This window comes from Anas acuta, chromosome 4 (assembly GCF_963932015.1).
Source record: "Anas acuta chromosome 4, bAnaAcu1.1, whole genome shotgun sequence".
Taxonomy (NCBI): domain Eukaryota; kingdom Metazoa; phylum Chordata; class Aves; order Anseriformes; family Anatidae; genus Anas; species Anas acuta.
Window position 1 is genome coordinate 59,253,858 of NC_088982.1, and position 25,516 is coordinate 59,279,373.

General features: G+C 34.7%; 1 long non-coding RNA gene across 1 annotated transcript in view; it reads left to right on the forward strand.

Moving 5' to 3' along the window:
• LOC137856279 (uncharacterized) overlaps positions 1-25,516 on the forward strand; it is a 46,668-nt gene that overhangs the window by 5,741 nt on the left and 15,411 nt on the right. The window contains exons 2-4 of the long non-coding RNA XR_011096324.1: positions 8,095-8,254; positions 11,246-11,323; positions 19,193-19,262. This is a non-coding gene — a long non-coding RNA (uncharacterized lncRNA). The remainder of the gene's footprint in view (positions 1-8,094; positions 8,255-11,245; positions 11,324-19,192; positions 19,263-25,516) is intronic.

The window sequence follows — 25,516 nt, forward strand, 5'->3', positions numbered from 1 at the left end:
TAACAACTCATTGAGAGCAGCCTTGCAGGGGCTATAGGCTAATCAAACTTTCAGAAATAGAAAGAGGAAAAACACCCAGAAATTACTCTGGCAACTGAACATCTCTATTTTTCTACATGAATTCTGAACTGACATAAAGATTTATTTAGAATATTAATTCTAAAATTATATGTTAGATTAAAATAAGGTAACAATATTGGAAAGCTTTGCTAGTGGGAATAGGTTTTGCTTTTGGGGGATAATTATTTTAATATGAAAATGCTCTCTTCTCACTTCTGCTACTCACAGTTGCTACTCTAAACAAAAATTCACTAGTAAAGCTTATCTAATAAATAAGATCTATTATTGTTTTCAGGAGCTGACCATTAGCAATGACACTACTACATTTTTAACAGAATATCACAAAAGTATGAGATCATTTATACAACAAATCAGAAGCTGTCGTGACCACAGAAGGGCATCAAATTAATGCAGAGATGGAATTAAGAGGAGAAATTGGGCTTTCTGATAATCTCACATTAAGAGTGGGATCACCTCTGTAGCACTGCAGAATTTACCACAACATAGTTTTTGGTTCTTTTGGTATATGTAAATAAGCAAAAACACTTTAAAAATCATCAAGAAGACAGGCTTTATAATAACAGCTTTTATTGAAGTTTTTGTTTATAAACGTGTTATGTGTTGTTTGTCACCAAAATTGTCAAATTTCTTCTATACCACTTCTCTAAACATTTATTCATGAGTTTTTTGTTAGGTATTCATGTGTTTGCTGAAGGTCAGGTGCTCAAGAGCTTGAGCACGTAAGAAATGTTGTTCCAGAACAGAATAATGGTTCAGTGATTTCCATATCCTGTTCTAGCAATGGCCAGTGTTGGGTGCTTCATATCTACTTAATAGTGCAATAATATATCATGCAGATATGATTGTCCTTATCCAAAACAACCCTTGCTGAAGAATACTGAATAATTAGAATTGTTGGAACTTAAGCTGTTCTGGAGTTGCAGTTTAGTGATAAATCCTTTTTTTTAAATTTATTTATTTATTTTATTTATTTATTTTTATTTTTTTGGTGTGTGTTTCTGACTCTGCAGTGTTAGATCAGTTTTAGGAAGAAATAACACCACTAATTTCAAAATAGCTGCGCCAAAGGCACAGATATAGACAGACAAACTTCACTTTGGGAACATGTGACTATTCTGGTGCATGATTTCCAGTGTCATTTCCAATCACAAATTTCTGAAAGTGTCAACAGAAATGCATGATCATCTTTCTAAAAGCAGGAATAGATATACAAAACTGTCTCAATATTTTTCTCTTTTATCTTTATATAGTCCTATATCTTTCAGAGTGTTAATGTTGGAAAATTAGAAGTAATATAGTGATGTAAAGTATCAGTTATAAACACATACTTGACTAGACATCTGGAACTCCCCTTTTGTTAGATTTGTTATTTGTGGGGATAAATGTTTTTAATGCTAGATTTTATTTATTTGTTTGTTTGTGATAGATGATGTAGAAAATCTGGAATGCTGGAAAAGGCAAACAGCAGAAATTAGATAAAAGCATAGATAGAGTATTAGAAAAGATGGATGTTTTTCAGCTATTTGGTTATGCTCCTAATTCCCGCTGAAAGCAAATAAATAGTTTCTACATTTTAGTAGAATGAAAACCAAAATCTTGTTCTAATTATATTGAACATGAACAAACCTTCATCTTATTAAGCAATGTTCCCAGCAAATGGCATGCTATGTCAATACTCTACACTTAGAGCAGAGGTAGAACCTCAGTGATCTTTTAATTGCTTCATTACCAGTCAAGGTGTAAGAGGTAGATTTAGATTTGGCAAAACAATGTCAAGCAAAAATGGAATAGAAGGGAACTGCTAGTCCACTTTTCTAGGTGTACTTATTTTCCTTCTGGCAGATATTCATCTGCCTTACTGCTGGAAACCTGTAAAGATGAGGACTTCCAGACAATTTATTCTATGTCTTGCTGTCCTTTTCTTTCTTTATGCAGTCTGCCTTGAAATCAAATCTTGATCATGCTGCAGTATACTTCTTTTTCTATCTTGTAAAAGAGAAAAAAACTTTTTTTTTTTCTTTTCTCTTTGATGTCTACTATATACTTTGAGACCATTGATTGTTCTACCTTTTCTCTCAAAGCTGGACAGGCTTTAACCAGTCCAATTCTCTTTTGAGTTATGATGTCTGATGACTCTCGTGGTTCTCTTCTGAACTTCATTGAAGAGATTCTTTTTTTTTTTTTCTGAGCTGACAGCTCAAAACTTGGCAAAGCATTGCAACCAAGGCTCATCCAGTTTTGAACAAAGAAAGGGATTCTTTCATGTATCCTTTGGGTTAGCAGGATGATGTGTGTATTTCATGAAATTTTTGACATTCCCAGGCTTATGTAAAACCTTAAATCATTTTAAAGATTTAGATGCACAACAAGTTCTCTTCTATATGCACAGTAAGTTCTCCTCCATTCTGTATTTCTACAGTTAAGCTCCTAAGAGTAGGCATTGCACATAGTTTTAATGTTTATTTTTGTTTATTTTTTTTCTTAACTCCTTTTTTCAATATGAAAAATATCATTTTGATTGCCAGTGCCTGTTCCCCATGATATAAAATTAATTACATTGATTTGACATTAGTTTTTCTTGAATAATCTGTCCTGGCTACAATTATATCCTTGTGATAGCCCACATTCTTATATGTGGTGGTGATTTTTTTCCTGTAAGCTATGATACTTCTTTCTTATTTTATTAGCTGTGTTAGCCACCTATTCATAGGTGTCTCCTCGTTTGACTGTTCTAGATACCCACTAATCTACATTTTCTATTTCTTTTGTATTATGACTCAAATGTTTTAAAAAGTCTAATTCCCTCTTCATTTCAGCATTTAAAAAAAAAAAATCTTGACATAAAAGGCAAATATTTGTATTTTCTCCCATCTGTCTTTCTTAAAGAAACTCTGTCATTCAGACTTACATATTATTGCACAAAGATTTTGGAATACCAACTAATTCATAATATTTTTGGAGAATAAACTCTTCCCTTTTTATTCCTAATAAGTCTTGCATTGAAGAAATTCAGCAGACTGTTTTTCTCCTCCTGTCTGTCCTATGACCTGCCTCATAAATAACTTACTGCAAAAATAAAACATGGAAATGGCAATATTATCATAGTGTGACTCGACTGTCATATTTAACAAAGGATTCCAAATAAATAAATAAATAAATAAAAACAATACATAAGCATGTCTGTAATGATATATACCAAGACAATTTGACATATCCAGGACATGTCAGCTTTATTGGGCAAATTTTATGGCCATTTCTTTAGGATTTAAAGGTGGTGGTAACTTGGTCTGAATGCCCATATGAATGTATACTATCTTTTTGCAAGGGAAAAGGCCAAATGGAGGGAGACCTTGGTATTTGGTAACTCTGGAAGTCTGCTGTAATAGCTTAGTAACAGTTTAGTCAACATCCATCCTCTGCTAAATAAAACTATCCTCTACTCATAAATTCCATCATCTGCTAAAAGTGGTTTTATCACAGGGTTGGAGCACCTCTCTGATGAAGAAAGGTAAAGAGAGCTGGGGATTTTCAGCCTGAAGAAAAGTCTCCAGGGTGACCTCATTGCAGCTTTTCAATAGGGCTTATAAAAAAGACGAGCAACTTTTTGCTTGGTCAGATAATGATAGGACAAGGGGGGTTGGGGGTGTTTTAAACTAAAAAAGGGGAGATTTAGATGAGATGTTAGGAAGAAATTATTCACTGGGGGGGGGGGGGCGGGGGGGGAGGCACTGGAATAGGTTGCCCAGAGTAGTTGTGGATGCCCCATGCCTGGAGGTGTGCAAGACCAGATCTGGCTGAGGCTCTGGGCAACCTGATCTAGTGGGCAGCATCCTTGCCCATGTCAGGGGGTTGGAACTAGATGATCTTCAAGGTCCCTTCCAACCCAAGGTGTTCTATGATTCTGTGATTTTCTGTGAATATATACTGATAAATGTAGACACTATATTTTTTCCCTTTCTAGAAAAAATGGCATGTATTTGTTTTGTCTCTTTCTACTATTCGACACCCATGCACTTTGTACTTCTGTAAAGAAATGCATACATGTATTTAAATAGAATTCCTTTCTAATTTATGCCACTCTCCGTGCTGAATTCTTTAGGAACCTTTCTATGCAGGATGCATTCTCAGGTTTTGCTTTGAACATTGCTTTATGACAACATTGTTCTTGCACACAGTATTGCTGTACTTTCATAACCCCTCATCTTTAATTCCTTTCCTCTTCATTCCACCAAAGTAAAGCCCTGATGTATGTTTAGGATAGTCAGTGAGATTTAGAAATCAAGTCCTTTGTATTTGGTTTAGATTTCCAAACAAATCTACATTTTACTTTATATAATGTATATATTATATAGCACTTCTGTGCAATTATTATGTATCCTATGTTGAAAGTTTTAGCCATCAACCTGAAAAATTAACCATTTTCTCAACATTTTAAATTAAAAAAAAAAAAAAAAGCTTATACTTTAATTACATACATTAAATTATTATTATACCTTTTTTTAAAAAATATATACAAGGGCTTTTGTCAAATTCTCCTAAGGTTCTCCTAAGGTTGTCCTAGCCAGTGGAGAGAGAGGAGATAAATTGTTATTTGTTGGTTGCCTTCTGTAGAGTTCAAGGAAGGACCCAGAGGTAGGTTGTTTGTCAGATAATTGTACAGGTGACATAGTATATTTATTAATTGTTCAAATCAACTGTAGATTTATTTGCAAGGCCAGGCAAAAATTTCTTAATGAAATAAAAACTCTGTAGGATAAAATTTGATTTACTTTGGTATCAGCTCTCGATCTAGATCCTTTTCAGAAATCTCCGCCCAGCTGTTTTATGACAGATGATACAACTGTATGTATTGACATTTGTTTTCTGGGATGTATCCAATACTGATCATTAAAAATCCCCCAAATAAACAAACAAATGACCATTACTCTAGATTAAAAATTTTATACTTTTATGTGTGAATTGAATTTCAGACAGACTTCCAAGTTTTTATTTTCCCTTTTTCTTGCCTTTTAGCATGCTGGAATAGGTCTGTTTCAGTTCAATGCATTCTTCTGTGTATTTTGCTCTGTGTTTAGGAAAGTACAGATACAGCTGAAATAAGTTTAAAGTGATTTTTATTTTCAACAACATATCATGACAAAATTTTCATAGTGTTTTAACTCAAAGCTTGAGGACTCAAAATAATGGTTTGCTCATTCTTGTTATACTTTTAGACAACTAGGGCAGCAGTAGCAGAGAGAGACTGATTTACGTGTAATGCTCCCAGGAAAGCTAATGAGAAGATGCCCACAGATCAAGGACCATCTGATGTTCTAAATACATTTACATGACACATAGCAAGAAAACTCCAATACTGCAAAGATTTATACTTGTATTTAGCCCACTGTTTAACTTGACACAGGTGCTGATGGATTACTCCCTAATAGTGAAAAGAAGTTGCATCAGCTGTTTGTGAAAAATTGACTTGTTAAAGGAAGAAAAAGAGGGAAGATATTTTGAAGTATGGAAGAGAACAGGGGGTTGTACTCATCAACAGTGTAAAAGCAGCCCCTACACATGTATAATGAGTTAGAATGCCTTTCACTCAACCCCTTTTTTTAAAAAAAAAATATGGCCTGGCTCACTACTAAACTGAAGTGTATTACTTGATGCATTGATTTTAATGGAAACATGGTGATGCAGAGCTGACAGAAAATTGGCTTTCCACTGTGACATTAGGAGTCAGGGCCTAGAGCCAAATCAGCATTTAATCAGCTAACCTGTAACTTCAGTGGAACTTAGATGGCTCAGCTCTTTAGACTGATGCACAAAATCTCTGCCTAACTGCTGAGATTCATGATGTGCCAGTAGACTCATTTGTTATTGGTAAAGTTAATTATCTCCCCAAAATATGTATGTAGACATTATTGTTAAGCCAGACATAACAATGTACTCATTTGTCTTATACCTAAAGCTATGAAATCAAGTTGCATATGTAACTAGAAAGATTTTGAGGAAAAAAAAATAAAATATTTATTTTCATAATTCAGCATTGAATACAAAATTATAAAAACTAAAGATTCCTTTCCAAAAAGTTCTTTTAATCCAACCTTTAAATGGAACAAAAGGCCATTTGCACCAGCAGGGAATTTGGCTCATACTGAAGAAAGAGTGACCCATTTTCTTTGGTTCTAATAGGTTTCATTTATGCCTTAAGGGGATGGTGGACATCATTGTTTTCCTTGAAGTCCCGGCCAACAAATATTAAAGGAAGTTCAAAAAATAATGCCCTTAGCAAGCAATTAAAAGAAGCACAGACAATGCTCTGGTAAGGTACATGTCCTTCCTATTTCTAAGGAAGGACAAGTTGTTAACAGTCTGAGAAAATTCCTTGATAAACTCAATCCTGTATAATAACTTCAGAAGCCTCTATTACATTCACAATTTATACAACTTTTATGCGGATGAGTAGAAAGGGAAATGTTTTCCTATGTGTTAGTCAGTAATAAAATGATAAAAACATAAATATCAAGGGGGAATTTTTTACCTGTTGGCTTTGCTTCATTCTGACTATCTAAATTGATATGAAAATCAGGTTAATTGTCTTCTGTCCCAGACAGCCTGCCACCAATCTTTCCCTCTTCATGTAGGTGTCACTATGATCTTTGGGCTTAAGTCAAGAGTTAGAACATTTCTCTGCCCACCAAGCTCCCATACTTTCCTAGATAAAATGGAGCATGTATCCACTTCTTATGTATCCACAGCAGCAGAAACAGGAAGTTTTGACACCCATGTTTTATCCTCTATAGGGGTAATGCTTCAGATTTTCTTTGCATTTCATCTCTCTGTAAAGTGCTGTTGTGGTAGCTGACTTGCAATGCTTTGTCATATTACCTACCAATTGTTCGTGTGTTTTCCCTAGAGTTTTGAAATTCCATTTTCTCCCAGTTCTACATATGGCATTGTCTTCTAAGTCAAAACAGTTTGTATTGCTCTGGTTTCCTCTGTTGCCATATTGTCTTAATCTGTGATTTTATTACTTCTAGCTTCTCTTATTTGGTCAACTCCTTATTAGATATAAGGTGTGTACACAACCTCCCCCCAACTTCTTTCTGATGTTGTAGTATGTAAATGATAACACAGAGGGAAGACACTGTTTAGGGAGTTCATACAGTACAATAGCAAGACATTGCAGTACAATTCAACTCAGAGTACAAGGATATCCATGCTACAGCACAATATTCACATCTCTTAATTTCACTCTTTTTACTTTTTTAATGTTGCTGAGATTGTCTGCTTATTGGAGCTAAATGTCAGCTAAAAAGCCAAATTATAAAATGCTTCATTTTCATTCACATCTGCACTAGAGAAATGAGCTAGGGAAAAAGGCTTTCAAGGAGCTGAGAAGAAGTGCTTTAAAAAGCAACTGCAAGTCACTGGGGGCAAAGGGGCATATGTGGGTTGGAGAAAGCAGAGAGAAATTTTTGTTACTAATGCAGAATGAGAGAGAAAAAAAAATCAGCAGCACTGCCAATAAAGACTGTTATGTATGTTCTCTATAATAAAATCTGAGAGACATTTCACATTCTATTGCATAGCTTCTAAAGACTTAATTGTACCATTAACTCTATAACCTTGTTCTAAAGGTAACTTATGGTTCATGAAGTTCTTTTGAAAGAAATAATCCTAGAAACTTTTTGTATGAGATGGTTTTCAAAATTTTCCTCTGGCTATTAATTGTTATTTAGTTCAGCAATATATATGACATGGCACTACATTTAATTATATTAATTATATGCAATAATTCTGACAGAAGAGATACCATTTCCTTTACCTGAAACTGACTAGAAGTCACTTCAACTAAGAAATGAAAAATTGCAAGGTGAAAGAAAAGGACATCAGAGAAAAATATGGAAAAGACAGGAAAGAAAGAAAGTGGTGAGGAAGAGAGAGAAAAAATGAAAGGAAACAGCCAAGACAGAGAAACAGATCTTGTTTTTCTTGACTTTTAAAGCTGTCCTTTTTGTTTTGCAGTATTTTATTTGTAGAGGACCATCATGCATGCTTTCCATCTACCATTAGTATAAGGAATTCTGCTTCCTATGGACTACATTGATAATGTGTCTCCATGGATGTATTCCAGAGTAGAGTCATTTGGAAATCTACTGGATGTTCAGCTTTTCTAAACTATAAGGTTAGTACCAAAATAAAGCAAAAGAATTAATAATGTTATTATGGAACACAGCAGAAGTTTTATCTTCTCAGCCATTTTTACTTCAGTTCCAGAATAAACATAACAAATATCACTACACTGATACGCACTAGGAAGAATTTTTTCACAAAACTTGAATGCACTTTTAGCACTGATGTTCACCAACAGGTGTCTCATTACCTAACAACTCCTGTATCATGAAAAATGGCTTATTTGTTTGTAGAGATTCAAGAAAATGTGTCATACAGAAAACTCTAGTTCTTGTTTTTCTCTAATGATGCAACATAATATTTGAAATTATGCTGAAATATATACTTTGGGTCTCCAGTTTCCAAGTATGCAGTTGAATCTCATTGCTGTGTTCCCCTACAACTCTTTTGCTTTCCATGACATAGCTACTATCAAAATTAGCTGCTGCTTCTTTAGATGGAAGTACATGTGTATGCCTTTCCTTCATTTTTATTTCATTTTCAGTTTTTTTATTTCATTTTTCATTTTCAGTAATATGGTGGAATTTAATGGCATAACTATTGGTAACAACTTTCTACCAGGATATTTAAAGTAATATGGACTATATTTGCCTGAAACATACATTTGGTGGTGAAAATTAGATATGTGAGAAATAAGCATGTGTTTCTCTGAAAAAAATAGGACAAATAGGCATATTTCTTCCTCTTACGGAGGAAACAGTGCTTTTGCACTTAAAATTCAGGAAAAAATGACAGCTTATGTTTTTTGACATTGGTGCCAACAATGTCAAAATGTCTTTCTCAATGTCCAAAATGTCTTTCTCAATGTGTGCTCCAAGAAGTAGTGAGTGGTAGCTGGTACAAGCATCTTCAAGGAATGACCCGGATTCTTTGAAATTTGGAGTGCCTGTCCTCTCTCATCTTGATCTAGGCCTAGGGTGGTATTGAATTTCATTTTACATGATCTCCAGCCCTCCTTTTGGAATTTGATAAAAGGAGCTTAAAAACCTACCACAGCCCCAGACATAGATTCAGAGTTTGCTAGGAGCAGCAGAGGTAGGTGCCTACTTTACAGAGCCATCAGAGTCCTAAGTAAGAGAAAAACATAAGCTTCTTATTTAAGCTATGAGTATTTTTCCTCATAAAGTGTTACTTTTCATTATTAGTTGTATATTGAGACAGGTTTTGGCAGACATATGAGGTATGTATCATGCATCATTCATTGCTGCCTTGAGTCTGAGCAATAAACATTTTGAAATAAAGACCATAAAGGAAAGGATAACCCAAGAAGAGAACATCTAATTCTGTGTCAACAGCCTGTTTTGGTGCTATGCAGAGCTATGCACAGTCTAGACAGAGTGTGTGAAAAAAAAAAAAATTGTTATCACATTTAATAGGGACATTTCATGGTAACCTCTGAAAATGCTGGGAAGTACATTTGACATGTTTTTGTTGCATGATGTCTGCGCCTGATGCCTGACTGGTATTTGGGGAATTTTCTAGTGATGGACAGGTAACAGTTGCTAAATATATGAAGCTTGGGAAATCTCATCCCCTGTACTCCTGTGATTCTCAATCTGCCCTCAGTTGCATGCATGCAGAGCGGGATAATCCATGATGTTCACTAAAGCCACTTTTTCACAGTGGGTCTCCCTAAGAGACATTTGAGTTTGGCAGAGTTTCTTGGGTAGAAAACTGAACCGGTCTTAACATGGATAATGTATGTGGTTCTTTTTCCATAACCCCTGACAGGATCTCCCAACCTTCACCTTCAGTGACTTTATTTATCTGCAATCTGCATGTGCCCTGGAGCAAAAGAACTATCAAGAACTATGACAAACCATAATCTGGTATTAGAGACACAATTGTCTACCATCTCCTTGGAGCACTGAACCTCAGTGTTGAAGCTGATGGCAGTTGATCTAAAGGGTTTTGGACAGCACAAAGCTTTCAATCAGAGTTTTGTGAATAAGAATGTGAAAATTAACTTTGAGCATTGACAGAAATGTCTAATAGACACAATAATAAAATAAAACTTTAAAATTGATGAATTTGGAAAAACATAATCACAGAGTTTCTCATCATTGGATGCTGTGGTAGCTGCTGCAAAAGAGTAGATAAGAAGGAAGCCTGAAGATATTATTTAATATTGAAATAACCTATTTATGTGTGTTTTTCACATTTGCAAAACTGAAAACATGCAGTATATTTTCCACCTGCATTTGAGAATTTGAAATAGGCCTTTGTCAGTACTTCTGACTTTCCTTTTTTTTTTTTTTTTTTTTTTCCTGACAGTTTTTTAAAAAAAAATCAACTTGACATTATATTGAATATGAGCTTTAATCCATTTTCTGGTCTTTCATTGCTAAAGAAAAGGTGGTGAAAAATTAATAATTGGTGAAATGGGTCCCAGCATAGTAAAGGCTGTTGTTAAACACCATTTCATTTAATGCTGTTCTCTTTGTGTTATTGTGAAACTTAAATGTGTTTAGTGATGTGATATTAATAATTAAAAAATTCTGAAAAAAAAAAATGCAACTGGAATTGAAGTTGTGAGGAGATGCTTTAAGTTCAAATATGGATATTTTTCTCCTATTCCTGTTTCAATAGCTGGGAGTCAAGAGCCAGAATATTTTCAGTATCCACACTCTCTTAATGTAATGTTAGCATAAGATTGGAGCTTATGAAATTACGACACCTGTGCCACCCCTCCATCTACCTATTTCTAAAAGGATTGCCTCTCAAGCAGAAGGACACTTTCAAACATGATTGTGTTTATCTAGACTGATTACCTTTAGAAAAAAAATACCTGTTCTGTTAATAAAAAATTCGCCACTAGACCCTGACAAGTGATAACTATACAAAGGATAATTTCTTTATGATGTCTATAGAAATTTTAAACTTGCTGTCTCCTAAAGAAATTTTAATTGGTTTCAAGGGCCAATATTTCCTTGCTGCAGATTTCCTAACTGTATTTTCTTTTCTTCTTTACGCCAAACGACAGGGAGATTCTGCACTGAACCTTTGTCCATGTATCTGACCAGCTTGCTAGATGGCCAGAAGGCACAGGGCTGGAAAAAAGGTAATTCTGTATTCTTCTGGTTGTACACCCATAGGCAGCTTATTTGTCCCCTGTCATAAATCAGAACAATGTCAAGGGTACCTTCACTCACAGCTGCCTGGAAAGATAGTTAACTGCTTTGGAAGTTGTGGTCAGGGACAACCAGGGGCCAGCATGATTTCCTTTCTACGTTTTCTTCTCTCATATATTGTTTTTGTTAGTTAGTTAGTTAGTTTGTTTGTTTTTAAGGATCCAAGTCAGTTGGTGTTAGAGTTGGCTATGTTAGTTCTACTGCGATCGATCACGCCCTCTGTTGCTAGGATCCTATCTGTGCCAGCAAAATGTCATGGTTATGGCTTAGCTCCACTTAAAATTTCCTTTCATTTTTCTAAACAAGCCTCTCACTCCCTTTATTGCTTGTGTTTCATCATCCAGTGGTGGAATGTCTCACTCCAGTAAACATATTTGTACTAGTCTTCCCCTCAGTAGTGCAGGTAGCAGTGACATAATCTTTGGCTCATACTGACACCCAGTGACTCTGGCTGGCTGTTATAACGTGCTCACAGTCACAACATGTTTTGTTGTTGTGGTTACTCTGAGCTTGCTAAATCATAGTTAGTTCAGCTTTGCCTATCATGCTGCAAAATGTTTCAGTAAATGCGCTGACAATCAGGACTTGGGCTACTGTATCTTGTGTATCAGTTACCCTTATCCAATGTGTCCAATTGCATTTTTGTGCATCAATTTTTGGCAAACCTTGAATACTCTGTAACCAAAAGCATCACATGCTTTTCTTATGTTTTTGTACTTTTTCTCTGAGCTGGCGTAGTTTTATTTTTTATTTTTTAAAATCTAACATGGCTGCAGAGAGGTGATTTATCTTGCATATCCTTATATTGCTCTTTTTTTTTTTTTTAGTAGTCTGCCATAAATTCGATTAATATATTCATGTAAATTCTATTTTCAGTGGTCACATGATGTAAGTCAGCAAATGAGTTTACATAGCACTCAAAAAAATGTATAATATAGCTTTCTGAATCTGCAAAACAGTACTAGTGAAATTAGGAGACTAGCTTCCCTCATGGACTAGGAAAAAACAATCATGAGGTCTAAAAAGTTCAAATAAATTCTAACGCAAATCCAGTTAGGTTTGGTTTAGATACAGTGTAAGAATAAGCTTAGTTGATTTATTTCATTAGGTCTTAATTAGAATACTGAAATACACAACCTAAAAACAAACAAAAAAGCAAACATAACAAATAAAATAAAATAAATGCAGTACCAAGACCAAAAAAAATAATCAAAAAAAGGTTATATACCTTTATACCTATGTAACCTATATAAAGGTTATATGCTATATAATAGTAAGGTAGACAGTACAAATAAAATAGAGAAAATAGACATCACTCACAGTCAACAGAGACAAGGACAAAAATTGCAGATTAATGCCATAAAAATCAAAGATAAACTACTCCAAAGCTCCCAGACAAAAGGTTTATTGTCAAAATACAGTATAAAAACTTGAATAGAAAATCTCAAGCAATAATTCTCTGAAGGAAGCTTATAGATTTATAAATTATATCAAAATATAATTTTCCTGCAGTTTTAAAATCTGAACAAAATTGAACTGTTATGTTTAGAAAGGAAAACAACAACTTTAAAACTTCAGATAAATGTTTGTAGAGAGCTAGATGTTTCCATATCTTTCTGTAGGTGCACAAGGAGTTAAAAGAATTGTGTGGAGTTGCTTTGGAGGTGCAGAGCAAGGATTTGGAGTGCTAGATGGGATTGAATTATTTTTCACTGAAGAAGTTGTGAGATGGCAAAAGGCCAGAGAATGGTGTTCCTCAGGGAGGTGAGAACTAAAATGTAGCTGAGATTTATTTTGTCTTTGCTGCAAACAAAAAATACTTTTGATCATTTCAGAATGACTAGAATAGAAGTGAATTTAACAAATAGTTAAAGGGTTAACAAGGGGTTTCTGCCTTTCTGGTTGGAGTGAAGAGGAGAAATTCAGCAAGAAAATGACATTCCCATTTTATCCCCTACCTCAGTTTAGTTGGTCAGCAGAGAAACACATTCAGTTTCCTTCTTGGACAGTGGGTACTTAAATATATAAGCATTCCACCTAACCAGACGTGGTCCAACCAACAAATTTTGTTGTCTCTCTGGCTGAGTGGTAGATAGTAATCCATGTGTTTTATTTTGCACATGAACACTTGACCCAGTAGGATAAAGAAACTGTCTCTCTATTGCGAGAGACTGTGTAAATGTTTTATATAAAATAGAAAAAGGTCAACAGGATGGAAAAAAAAAAAAAAGAAAAAAGAAAAAAAAGGTTAAAGTGAAAGGAAACCCTGCCTATGAGTTATCACATTACCTTTTTCTTGGAAATGAAAAATATACATTCATGTCTTCTGAAACAAATTACTCCTGTAGATGTGTACACAAAGTGATAGTTTATTGTATAAAGGAGAAATAACTTCATCTTCTTCTCTTTATGCATTTTTTTTTTAATCTAGATGATTGATTTTCTATTTTTTTTATTTTATTTATTATTTTTTTTCCTCCCAGTATCAAGGAGAAATTTGCTATGTGTCAAACAATTTCACCGATACAGATCAGTTTGATTTTCTTTTTAGTGAGAACAGTTTTTAGTTTCTGTTATTCCTTGCTTTGCCTTCCCACTGAAAATAGGGTAACAGAATGAGGACCTTCCTTTAGCAAAAGCCATTTAGTTTTGTAAAAAAAAAAACCAAACTGTCTAATTTGGTTTTAAATCCTTTTTATTATTATTATTTTTAATAATGAATTAAAGAGTAATAATATTCTTAACCAGTTTTGTTTGTTTGGTTGGTTTGTTTTGTTTTTTGACTCTCATTGATTTCATTGATACAAGGCCAGACTTGCCACAGACTTTTCTGGAAGATCAGTACTCAATATAATTAAAGAACTGGATATGTTTTTATTGTCTTGATACATTTATATATTTAAGTAACAAAATATTAATAAACAAATTAATATAATGAAATTTCAAATATGATATAGTAAAATATGAATCTATTATTCACTTTGCAGAGGGAAATTCATAATGAAAAATGCAAATAACATTGTTTACAAACAAGTATTAACTTTTTTATTGCCTTAAAACAGGGTAATTGGGTTACATTAATTCAATATGTTTTGGAGAAGAGGGCTAATTAATATGCTTTAATGTTTGACTTTTGTCACTTGTCTAGAAAATGCAATTAGAAAGTTTCAAAATGTTTAATTATAGTGCTTGCCTTGATCTGTATTTCGTGATGCATGCACAGTTTTTAGCTTGTAATATGAAGTCTTCAGCAACCTCTTCTCTGTCTGATGAAAGTCTCTTTGTCTCTATGAAAGTGTTTCCCCAGATCTTTTCCATTCTCATATGCTATGACATTAATCTACGAAATTATGTCTTTATAAAGAAAAAACAAATAAACAACAAAAAAAAAAGAGTTTAAAGTATTAGAAAATGCAGCTGTTGACTATTTGTGCAATTAAAGCTACTCTTTCTCCCCCTTTTTTCCCCTCAGAGTTATAAGAATGTTCTATCATATGAAAAAAATTAGAGGTAATCAATACTCAATTTTTTACCTCGTATTTCAATTTTAATATGGTATGAGAAGGATAGCCTCGCACTGGAAAGGGAACAGTGAGAAAGGTTTTTCATTCTGAGAATAAATATGTTTTTCTTTGACACCGAGACCTGATTTAAATCCATCCAGTCCATCTGGTCCCAAGCACAAGGTAATGCTGAATGGATTGCAGATTAATCTAGAAATCTAAATAAGAGGGGAAATAGTTTTGAAACTGCATCAGTTGAAGAAGTCAGTGATAAGGTCAGTACACCTCATGGTTTATTGGACAATTAGAGCTTTCTTAGTATTGGAAAAGCTTAAAAATATTCAGGTTGCTATGGTATTGGTGCTCTCAATCTACCAGTTTTATTGGTAATCTAACTTGCATACAGACAGTGCTAAATACATTTCTATCCCATCTTTTTTGTTTGTTTGTTTGTCTAGAAAAATTAAATTTCCCCTTGACTCTTTCTGATCCATATATAGAAGTGGACATATGATATCTGGCAGCAATTTGGAGTGTTTACTGTCTTGAAAAAAGGACAAATTTCTAAGTTTTGTTTCTTGTATTTTGTAAATGCATTTATTACACAGAAGGTTTATGGCCAAGGTGCAGAACTGGTACATCAATATTAGTTATTTAGGGTGCTAGAGAGGTCTTCCTAAATGTAGACTTGCCTTGCTTTTGCACATGCATTGATATGATACTGTCTGAAACACATCATCAGTGATATCAAGGTGATTTCTCTCCTGGTGGAACAAAAGCTGCAGCCACATACCAGGGTTCCAGCTAGAAATACCCTCTTGAAATGCAGATGCATGACCATCTAGAACATCTGCACATGAGTAATGTTTATGTTTGGCAAGAATATATGTGTGTTACAGCTCATTCAGAAAATGTAGACTTGTGGTCTTGCATAACTGCAGCAAAATAAACCCTGGTCCCTCACTCTTTGCTCTGTGTCACTCTTTGCTCTGTGGTAAGTCAAAAGCATCCATTAACTGCTGTGCTACATCTAGCACACATTTTGTTGTTCAAACTCCAAACAACCTGTGGAGTGTTTAAAATAATTCTTCTCAATAATATGATACAACTGATACAAAAAGAACCTGACCTACTCTTTTAAAATATAGACTTGGAAAATTCTCTGTGTATTGAACACTAAGAAGGAAAATCAAAGCAAGTACAAAAGAGTAGGGTGAATTTGTCAGCCAAGCTTCTCTGTAAAATAAAGATGTACAATGCCATCCACGATATAAATTAATTAGCATAACAGTCCAAACTTTAGAGATTTTGTTATTTGATGTCAGACATAGGAACTGGGCAGAGGAAGCAGTTAAAATTCATTTTTTTTACTTTTTTTTTTTTTTTTCTACCTCACCATACAAAAATCAATCAGTCTTCTAATGTTAGTGATGTTGTAATGACTGAAGATACAGAGAAAAAAGGGGAAAGAGCACAATCCTGTAACTGAATTTCAGGAGTTGAACAGCTACAAATATATGTAGGCTCAAAAAAATCAGACGTACCGAGTTACAATGAATGTGTTTCATTGTACAACTCTGACAAAAAGGGATATGACAGAGAGCTTATGCAGTGATGTTTGCTGTATGCCTGCCTATTATCATTCTCCAGTTTTATGAGCTGAACTGATTTATAGAGTTCAAGCTTCTATCATTTATGAATAGAATGGGTAAGAGATGAACCATGCTGACAATGCTTCTCTATAATAGATGATAAAAAGGGTGAATAGAGTACAATGTTGCCTAGTAAAAAAATAACTCTTTCAGATGGGGTTAATTACCTATCTTCATGATACAGATAAATGATCTTCACGAAGACTTTATCAGGTTTCAAAGACACAATCTCAGGGAAATATATGTCTTTTTTTTTTTTTTTTTTTTTTTTTTTTCAGCTTTTCTATACAAAAATCAATCACAAGAGTTAGGGAGCTGTAAACAAGTTTTCAATATTCCTTACTGTTCTTTGGAAATATTCAGCCTAACTTTAATGAATAACAAATGCACACCTTGTAATTAAACCCTAGTCTGAGGTCATGTCATACAATAAGTGATTCAATTTCAAGACCAAGCCTTCAAGACTCATTATAAGGTAGCCAAATCTTCCCAGATTTGGTATTTCTGTACAAATGTCGAAAGCTACTTGTTATCTTTTATAATTTCCTATCTTCAGGTGTAATTGAAGAGCAAACTTAAACAGAATGAAGCATAATAATAGCATCTTCAGGAAAAAATAATAAGTCATTGCTCAAAAACAGGGAAATATGAAATTGAAAAGCGAAGATTATGATGGTCGCCATCAGATTGTTAATAGCACTTGTGGATCTAATCAGACCTCTAAATTGCATGAGGAGCAGAAATAACACTACCCCATCTTATTGTTTCCTCTGACCTACAGGTTTCATTATTGTTTTATCAGAACTGAGTGTTATGTACCTATCTCTGCTACCAATATTAAGGTCATTGAATAGGAGTGCTTGTCACAACAAAGGGAAAGAGCTGGCTGTAAACATGCCATTAGAAAGGACATGGACTCTAGATTTCTTGTAAAAAACATTTTTACTAGTTCTGGGTTGCACAAGTGGGATAGGATGAGAAAAATCTTGATGCGGTACCCAGAGGTCAGAAAAAGAAGAATTGCTTAATGTTAGCATCTGAGAAAATATGAAAAGGAAGGAAAAAAACAAGGAACAAAGTCTTACATGGCATTGCCATAAGAAGCCAGTGCAATATATATGTGAATGAATACCTGAACATCACCCACTGCAGGTAGAAATTTATGAATAGTGAAGTGACTGTAGACTTGGTATCTTACACAAATTTGTGTAACCAGATTAACTAGCAAAATGAAATCTCTAGTAGAAAGATTACCTGTAAATCTATGGCTCCATATTAGATTATGCTATATACTTGTGTTAGAACCTTTTCCTTTAGAAATTGCTGAAGAGTTCTCATGCTGACTCCGCCCTTTGACAATTAAATTAGGTTGGCAAATACTAATATAATTTGCCAATTTCAGATTGGAGAAGATAAGTGTCTTTCTCAGTCTCATAGAATTAAGCCATGTTAGTAGTGTAAAGAACAGAAGCTGCAACTTCACTCTCTTCTTTAAGTTTCAAACTGCTACCTTTCATTTACCTCTCACCTTTTTGCTGATGACAAAAGGAAAAGTGTCACCAGTAAGGTTCAATTTCAGTAACAATTTATTAATAGATATTTTTTATTTTTTAACAGCTCAAAATTCCAGAATTTGTCATGAAGGATTACAAGCTTTTCATGAAAGATAATCAGACTTATTTCTTTTTCATAATGGTCAATGCAGTAATACCAACAGACTAAGATGTTTAGCATCTAGTGCTCATATAGATACTGACGAGTTAGATGCACATTTTGCACATCAGTTAGGTGCACATTTCAGACAAGTTAGATGCATATTAATTCAGATGAAATAATTTATACATTGTCTGTACCATTAGTGTTTCCTAAAGGATGGTTATGTTACAATAGCAAGAGCAGAATATTGTCTGTTTATCAGCAGAAAGATATTCCTTGTGTAAAGCAAACCCTATGAGTAGAAAGAGTCTCTGGTCAAGGGACACACATATGCAGATATTTAGATTTTATAATTGCCAGTTTATAATTGCCAATTAAGTTCCAGAAGACAGAGGATGCCTTTACAAAACTTGTTAAAACATTGAAAATTTCAAATTATATTTATGCACCTCATCACTTCTCTGAAGACATAAATTGTTGCCATGCATTGTTCTCTGCCACCGTGATTCATAGGTATTTCAAATAAGAAATCCTAAATGTTAAAATTCTGATTAAGTTATCTTTTTAAACCATAATCTTATACATGGAAATCTTGCCCTCCTGCTGTAAGTATAGTTCCCATAGTGGTAAATGATGTTTTCTAATTTGGATTTGGAAACTTGTTTCAAGAATGTTTAGTTGTAAGGACTAGAGTATGATTGAGCTCACAGTGAAGTTGCTGATTTCTTTGTTTAAGAGACATAAAAAAATATAAAGCTTTGATTTTTCTTTCAGACAATAAATTTTCATATGGGCATAGAACAGCTTCTTTTGTCATAAGTGCCATGAGTGTCACAGAAAAGAGGTTAATATATCCAGTACTGGATATAAGCATTTATGTACCTGGAGCATTTTAGTTCTCATGTCTTTGAGGCAGGATTCAAAAGGCAAGCTTTCAAGTCCAAAGAAAGAATACCTATGATCTTTTTTTTTTTTTTTTTTTTTTCAGGAAACTGCCCTATCAGGCAAACTGTGGGTAGGTGCAGTCTCTGTGATTTGATTCTGATGATTATCTCCTGGTAAGTTTCTAGTCCTATTCTCATGTGTGTTTGTGGCTGTGATTCTGGATTTTAGATTTTTTATTTATTGTAAAATTAATAAGGAAGTTATTAAAGGGAAAATCTGCAAGAAACATTAGAAAATTAAAGAGGAAGAAATAAGAAGAATGACAAAGCTGGAATGACTCTTCCAGACCATCTTAATGAACATCAGGTCACTCTGGGTATATTAATATTTAATGAGTAGAGCGTAACTCAGTAGTAAGATGGTATGATTCTAGGCTCTTTTTTTGTTGTTGTTGTCGACTTGGATTCCTTTATATAGCGTAGGACTGATCTGTTGGAGAAACTAAGCCTTAAGTAAATGAAATATAAGAATGAAAAATGTAGAAGAAAGTGTTTCAGGTAAGAAGCTGGACTCTTAGCTCCTGGGTTACATCTAGTTAAATTGCTTTGCACAACATCAGAATGATTCTGTGGTGCCTCAGCTTCCGCTGTAATCACAGCTGAACCAATCACAGCTGTAGATATTGCTTGTGTAAGCTTACCTGAGCTTAATTATTTTTTTACTGAAAATACTGCAGTCATAGCAGCACCTATCTCAGTATGAGGCAAACATCCAGCTTTGCAAACTTTCCTGGGTTTTGTGCAGCCATCGCTTTACTATGAGGAGCTAAGCTATAGTAAAGCTCTATAAGTGCTGTGCTACTTGCAGTACAGATAATCTCACAATGATAGTGAGATCATATGCTTGATTGCTTTATAACGACCCATGTTCTTCTACTTCTTGCTCCTAGTACTACTGCAGTCAATAAGTGCAAGTGTCTTTCCTCTCCATCTTCAGTCTAGAGCTGATTTGCTCCTTGATTTACCCCAGGTGCTGGGCTGTCATTTTCCCTTACCAGAAGCCTGGCAGACTTTCATTGTATGAGAGTGCCTTTTAGTTCTGTAGAGTATCATTGAAGTTTGGAATAAAATATTTGATTACAGAGTAACATGCATAGGTTATGCTTGTATAAAAAATGAAATAGTCTGGTTCCTTAAACTTCTTATAAGCTATTTCTATGAAGAATCACCTGCTCCTAAATTCTTCAAAGCTTCTTTGAAGAAAATCTTTTCCAAGAGGGTGGCTGTTACCATATTAACACTGGATAAAACTTAACATCTCTGGAGCAAGGTTAGAATGAAAAAGTGAACAGCCCAGCAACATGCTGGGTCTTTTTTGTTTGAAGTTGTGTGGAGGACAAATCTTTTCATTAACATAAAATTGTCCTTAATAATCTTGATGGGAGGTTTTTTGGCTTCTTAAGAAACAGAGATGGGAAAATAATGGAGCTGAGTAAATGGAGTTCGAATGTAAGGTTATAATAAAACATAAAATTCATTCATCCAATTTCTGGGTTAATTGTAAGGCTTTAGCACAGCTCTGAAGCTAATGGGCCAAATTATTTTTTAATGTGAATAGAAATAAGTTTGAAAGAATATGAAACATAGTTGCCTCAACATCTACACGAGACTGGAGGGTAAGTCAAAATACATTACTTTTGTGGTTTAACCCAGCTGGCAGCAAAGCACCACACAACTGTTTGATTACCCTTCCCCCCAGTGAGATGGAGGAGAGAATCAAGAAAAAAAGTAAAATCTTGTGGGTTGAAATAAAGACAGTTTAATAGGACAGAAAAGAAATAATAATTATATTAGTAATAATAGGTACAAAACAAGTGATGTACTATGCAACTGCTCACCACCCGCTGACCAATGCCCAATGCCCAATGACTATCCGCAAGCAGCAGTCCCTCCATCCCAGCCAGCCGCCCCATACTAATTGTTCATCATGATGTCATATGGTGTAGAATATCATATAGCCCCCAGTTTGGGCCAGCTGTCCTGGTTCTGTCCCCTCCCAGCTCCTTGTGTACCCCCAGCCTCCTCACTGGCGGGAGGTGGCATGGGAAGCTGAAAAGTCCTTGGCTTAATGTAAGCACTGCTCTGCAACAATTAAACCACCAGTATGTTATCAACATTATTCTCACGCTAAATCAAAAACATGGCACCAGCTACTAGAAGGAAAATTAACTCTATCCTAGCTGAAACCAGGACAACTACATTGAAAAGAAAAAAAAAAAAAGTATATAATTGACATATGGGGAAGAAAAAAAGTACATCTCCTGTGAAAACAGGACATCTTCCACCCTCAGGCTGTATATTCAACATTTTCCCAAACATTAAGTTGAATTTTTAAATATCTCTGCCCACCTACTCCATTCAAAAAATACAATCTTAAAGATGTGGTGATAAATTACATAGTATTTTATTATGCAATGTATTATTAACGCAGTGGTATATATATTCTTAGCATTGTACAAACAAGTAAGAGGAAACAGAGCATACCCTAAGGACTGAACAATGTAGGTCAGACACAAGCAAAACAGCTCAGGCACATTAAAATCTGATTAACAGCACATAGATGAGATGGTGAAGCGATTTTGGAGTTTTTACAGAGGTTAAATTTGAAAGGCTTTGCATGGAGGAAATACTTTAAGGAGGGATTTGAGGGAGATGGACGGACTAGATAATGTAACAGAAATAGTTGGTAGACAGGTCCAGTCCTGCAGTAAACGAACCTGTGCTGTGAATTTCAGGCATGGGTATTCAATGGGACAATAATGCAGGAACAATGAACCTATGAAGGAACAATGCCAGGGAGGTAAAAAGGAAATTTGGACTGTAGATAAAGTAGCAAAAGAACGATGATGAGGCAATTAAGAAGGAGTAAGATAAATGGTAAGGGCATTCTAGAGATCTTATAATCCAATTAAGTATGGCTTTAATACCAGGTATAACCTGTTGGCTCTTGGTTTTCTTTCTGTAAACATGAAACATAATAAACAGAGATGAAAAGGACAAAATGTGTTGCATTTTGATGGGAAAAAACCATTATTTTCATCCACCTTTCATCTGTCGTGTCTCTTCATGCACTTAGCAATGAAGCTAAATGGAATATTAAGGTTCATCCTACTATGCATATTTTTCATCTTTTTTTTTTCCTAGGCTATGTTAGTATTAAGCTGTCCTAAGTGCATTTACTAATTATCTGTTAATAACCTTGTGATATTAGTTAACCAAACCTTTTCAGAAATGCTGCTTTTTTCCTGCCAAAAAAGATCTTTGCTTTCTTGTGCTGAAATAACATTTTTTATTCAAGATGTTTAAAATTAATCAGATAAATTTTTCATTCCTATTTAATTTTGAGGCTTCAGAAATTCACCATTACTACAAGATTTGGTAGCAAATCTTTTTTTTTAATATTTTTGAAATTTGGTAGCAAATGCTAACACATAACTACTGGTAGGTATTATTCAGAATAATAGTTTCTTTAAAGAAATGAGACCAACCTCCTTCAGAACATGAGCATATACTATGTTCAAACTAACTGTCCACCAAAATTCAGGCCTGACTAAAATGAGAATAAAATAGAGAAACTAAAGCTACCTAAAAAAGGCATGTTTTAAGAGATAACATAATTTCCTAACATGTAAAGGATGCTTACATTTGCAACATAAAGTTGCAGATTTACACCTCAAAATAAGTGGGAATTTACACACCCTTCCCATCAGCTGAAAATCTCACGGGAATGAGCTGCAAAAATCAACTGGCATAAGATGCATGGCTCCAAGAGAATGCCTCCGTGAGTCATTCTCTTGCTGGAGGCTGTACTGACCTTGCTGGTGGTGGTTAAATCCCAGTCCTGAAATACCACACTGCATCATTGTCCTTATGTCGAATTCTCTTTTATCCTTTTCTTTTTTTTTTTTCAATCAAAATAGTAGTTTGATTGTATTTTTGTTGTTTATAGGAGAAAAACAAACAAATAGATGTACCTGCTTTGTTTTCCAGTGTAGAAAAGGCATCATTGGTGAAGCTGATAATAGTCTTTGTCTGCGTGTAGCAAAAACAAAGAGTCTTAAAACTTTAAGTATGCTAGAATATAGACAGATGTGTGTAGTTGGGTGTCTTGGATCATCCAGATTTGATAACAGACACATTTTGACACTCCTGGAAAGTACTGCAGCAAAGTCACAGTCTCTATTGTGTTCACTGCTGATGAAAGGGCAAAGAACATTTGCCATTCTGCAGTTCCTTGGTGGGTTATTTGTTTTTGCCTCTTGAGACTCAAAGCTGGTAAAGAAGTTGTCACCCTAACTTGTGTCAGCACTCTGCTAGGCAGTGCTCAAAGATGTTTTGTGTGGCAGTTGCGTCTTTGCCAGTGCTGTAGATTTCAGATTTACTTCACTCCAGCTATTGCCTCTGTTTCCACAACCAAAATCAGTGGAAGCAACAGAAGCCTGAAAACTTCTGTAAATGATAGTGGCTGCCACTCCATTGTCTTTACAGGTTGGAGAGAAAGAAAGTTCTTGCTCTAAAAGTGACAGTCTTCAGATTTAGTAGACCTCCAGAGGCAGTGCTGAATCTTTCCCTCTCTTGCTGCAGTAGTGATTGTAAAGCTAAGTGAGACACTGGAATGAGTCTACTGTAGGGCTTGACACTCCGCCTAGCTCTTTCCCATGTGTGAAGAGCTTTCAGAATATCCTGTCCCCTGCCCTAATTACAAACTGAAAAGGGATGAAACCTACTTTAAAGTTGTTTGTTTAGTTTTACAATCTATATGTTTTGTATTCTTTCTGAATTAGCAACTGTGAGCTGTAGCATCCACCTCCTTCTGTGTTCTCCCTTTTTCTCTCTGCTCGTTATAATTTGCTGACCAGGAATGGTTCATATTTAATGTCTATTAATAGCATTAATAGCCACTTAAAGGAAGCCACTGACAATTTCCCATACTATGGGAGCTGCTAGCTGAAAAGCCTCTGTGGCATGTTATGTGTGAGCCATGGCTAGGGCATTCGCAAGGTGGATTTCAGACAAAATGTCTGGAATCTCCTCCAACATGAGCAGAGACGGGCAAACATGGACCACATGGCAGTCCAAGTTAATTGTACACTAAAGGCAGTTCAGATACACTGGTAACTTGAGTCATGTATCACCCAAACCCTGCCCTGAGCACCTAAGAAAACAACAGAAGAAACAATTGACTACACACCAGGTGGTGAAGATGTTTTCGCTTATGTAAATGAAACTTGTCTCTCTTTTCTTAAACACTGGGAAGACATGCAGCTGAAATATTGCTTTTGTCAATTCCTTTGAAGTTTCTACTATTTCTAAATCTTAGTCAATCTCTTAAAGAGAACAAGATGTGTAGACAACAGGAATATGGTTAGGTAATTTGTTTTTTTTTTTTTTTTTTACTTCTCTTTTCTGTCTAATTTCTTCTTTCAATTACCTACTGACTTACTGTTTTATTATTATTATTATTATTATTTTCTTTTAAAAGTCAGTCATGGTACTAGCAAGTTAACCAAATAAAAATATGATGACACCAGTTTGTGCTGTTATAAGCTATTCTCAAACGTGAATTCCTTTAGTAATAGCAACACATAACATTAATAAAGGGTCATGCTACTGAAAAGAAATGAAGGGTGGAAACAAATAGCAGCAGGCTGGCATAACACAAATATGATTTCAGGATTGAGAAATGTGTGCCTTAGCTGAGAAGGGTTATATGAAGGGGTATAATGTGTCAAAGACTAAAAAAAAGGTGTATTAATCTGAGGAACAAGGTGGATATTAAGAGATTAAAAGGATTGATGAGAATGGGAGAAGCATGATGAAAAATATTTGTGGGACTATGTTTTTAGTGTTACCCAACTGGAGGTAAAAGTCAGTGCTAAGGACTGGCTAGACCAATAAACATAAAAATACAGAGTCAAGCTTTATACAAGTAAAGCAATCATTTTGGGAAAGAGTTAACTATTTAATAGAAGTGAAATAAATGTTAACATGTAAATTTCCAGAGATTCTAGGAAGTACAGAATTTATACACTTATGTACATGTGCAAGAAGGTTCTGTTATGCACACTTTTACACTACATTGAATGTGAAGATTTAAGAAACTAGTCAAGTACAAAGCTAGGAGTTTAAATCATTGAATTTATTATTTCTAACAGTTTCTATCAATATTGATTTCTACTTTTCCTTATCAATATATTCAAGTTTAAGTAGAAAGCAAAATCTAATTAAAAGGACCTCCAGGACTATACCTCACACTGCACTTCCCATGATCATAGCATATATGATTTTGCCTGTAGGGAAGTGTTAGCAGAGTCCTTAAGAAAAGTTAGAAGTCATCCTGTGTAAGAAGGCGTTATTTTTCTGATTTC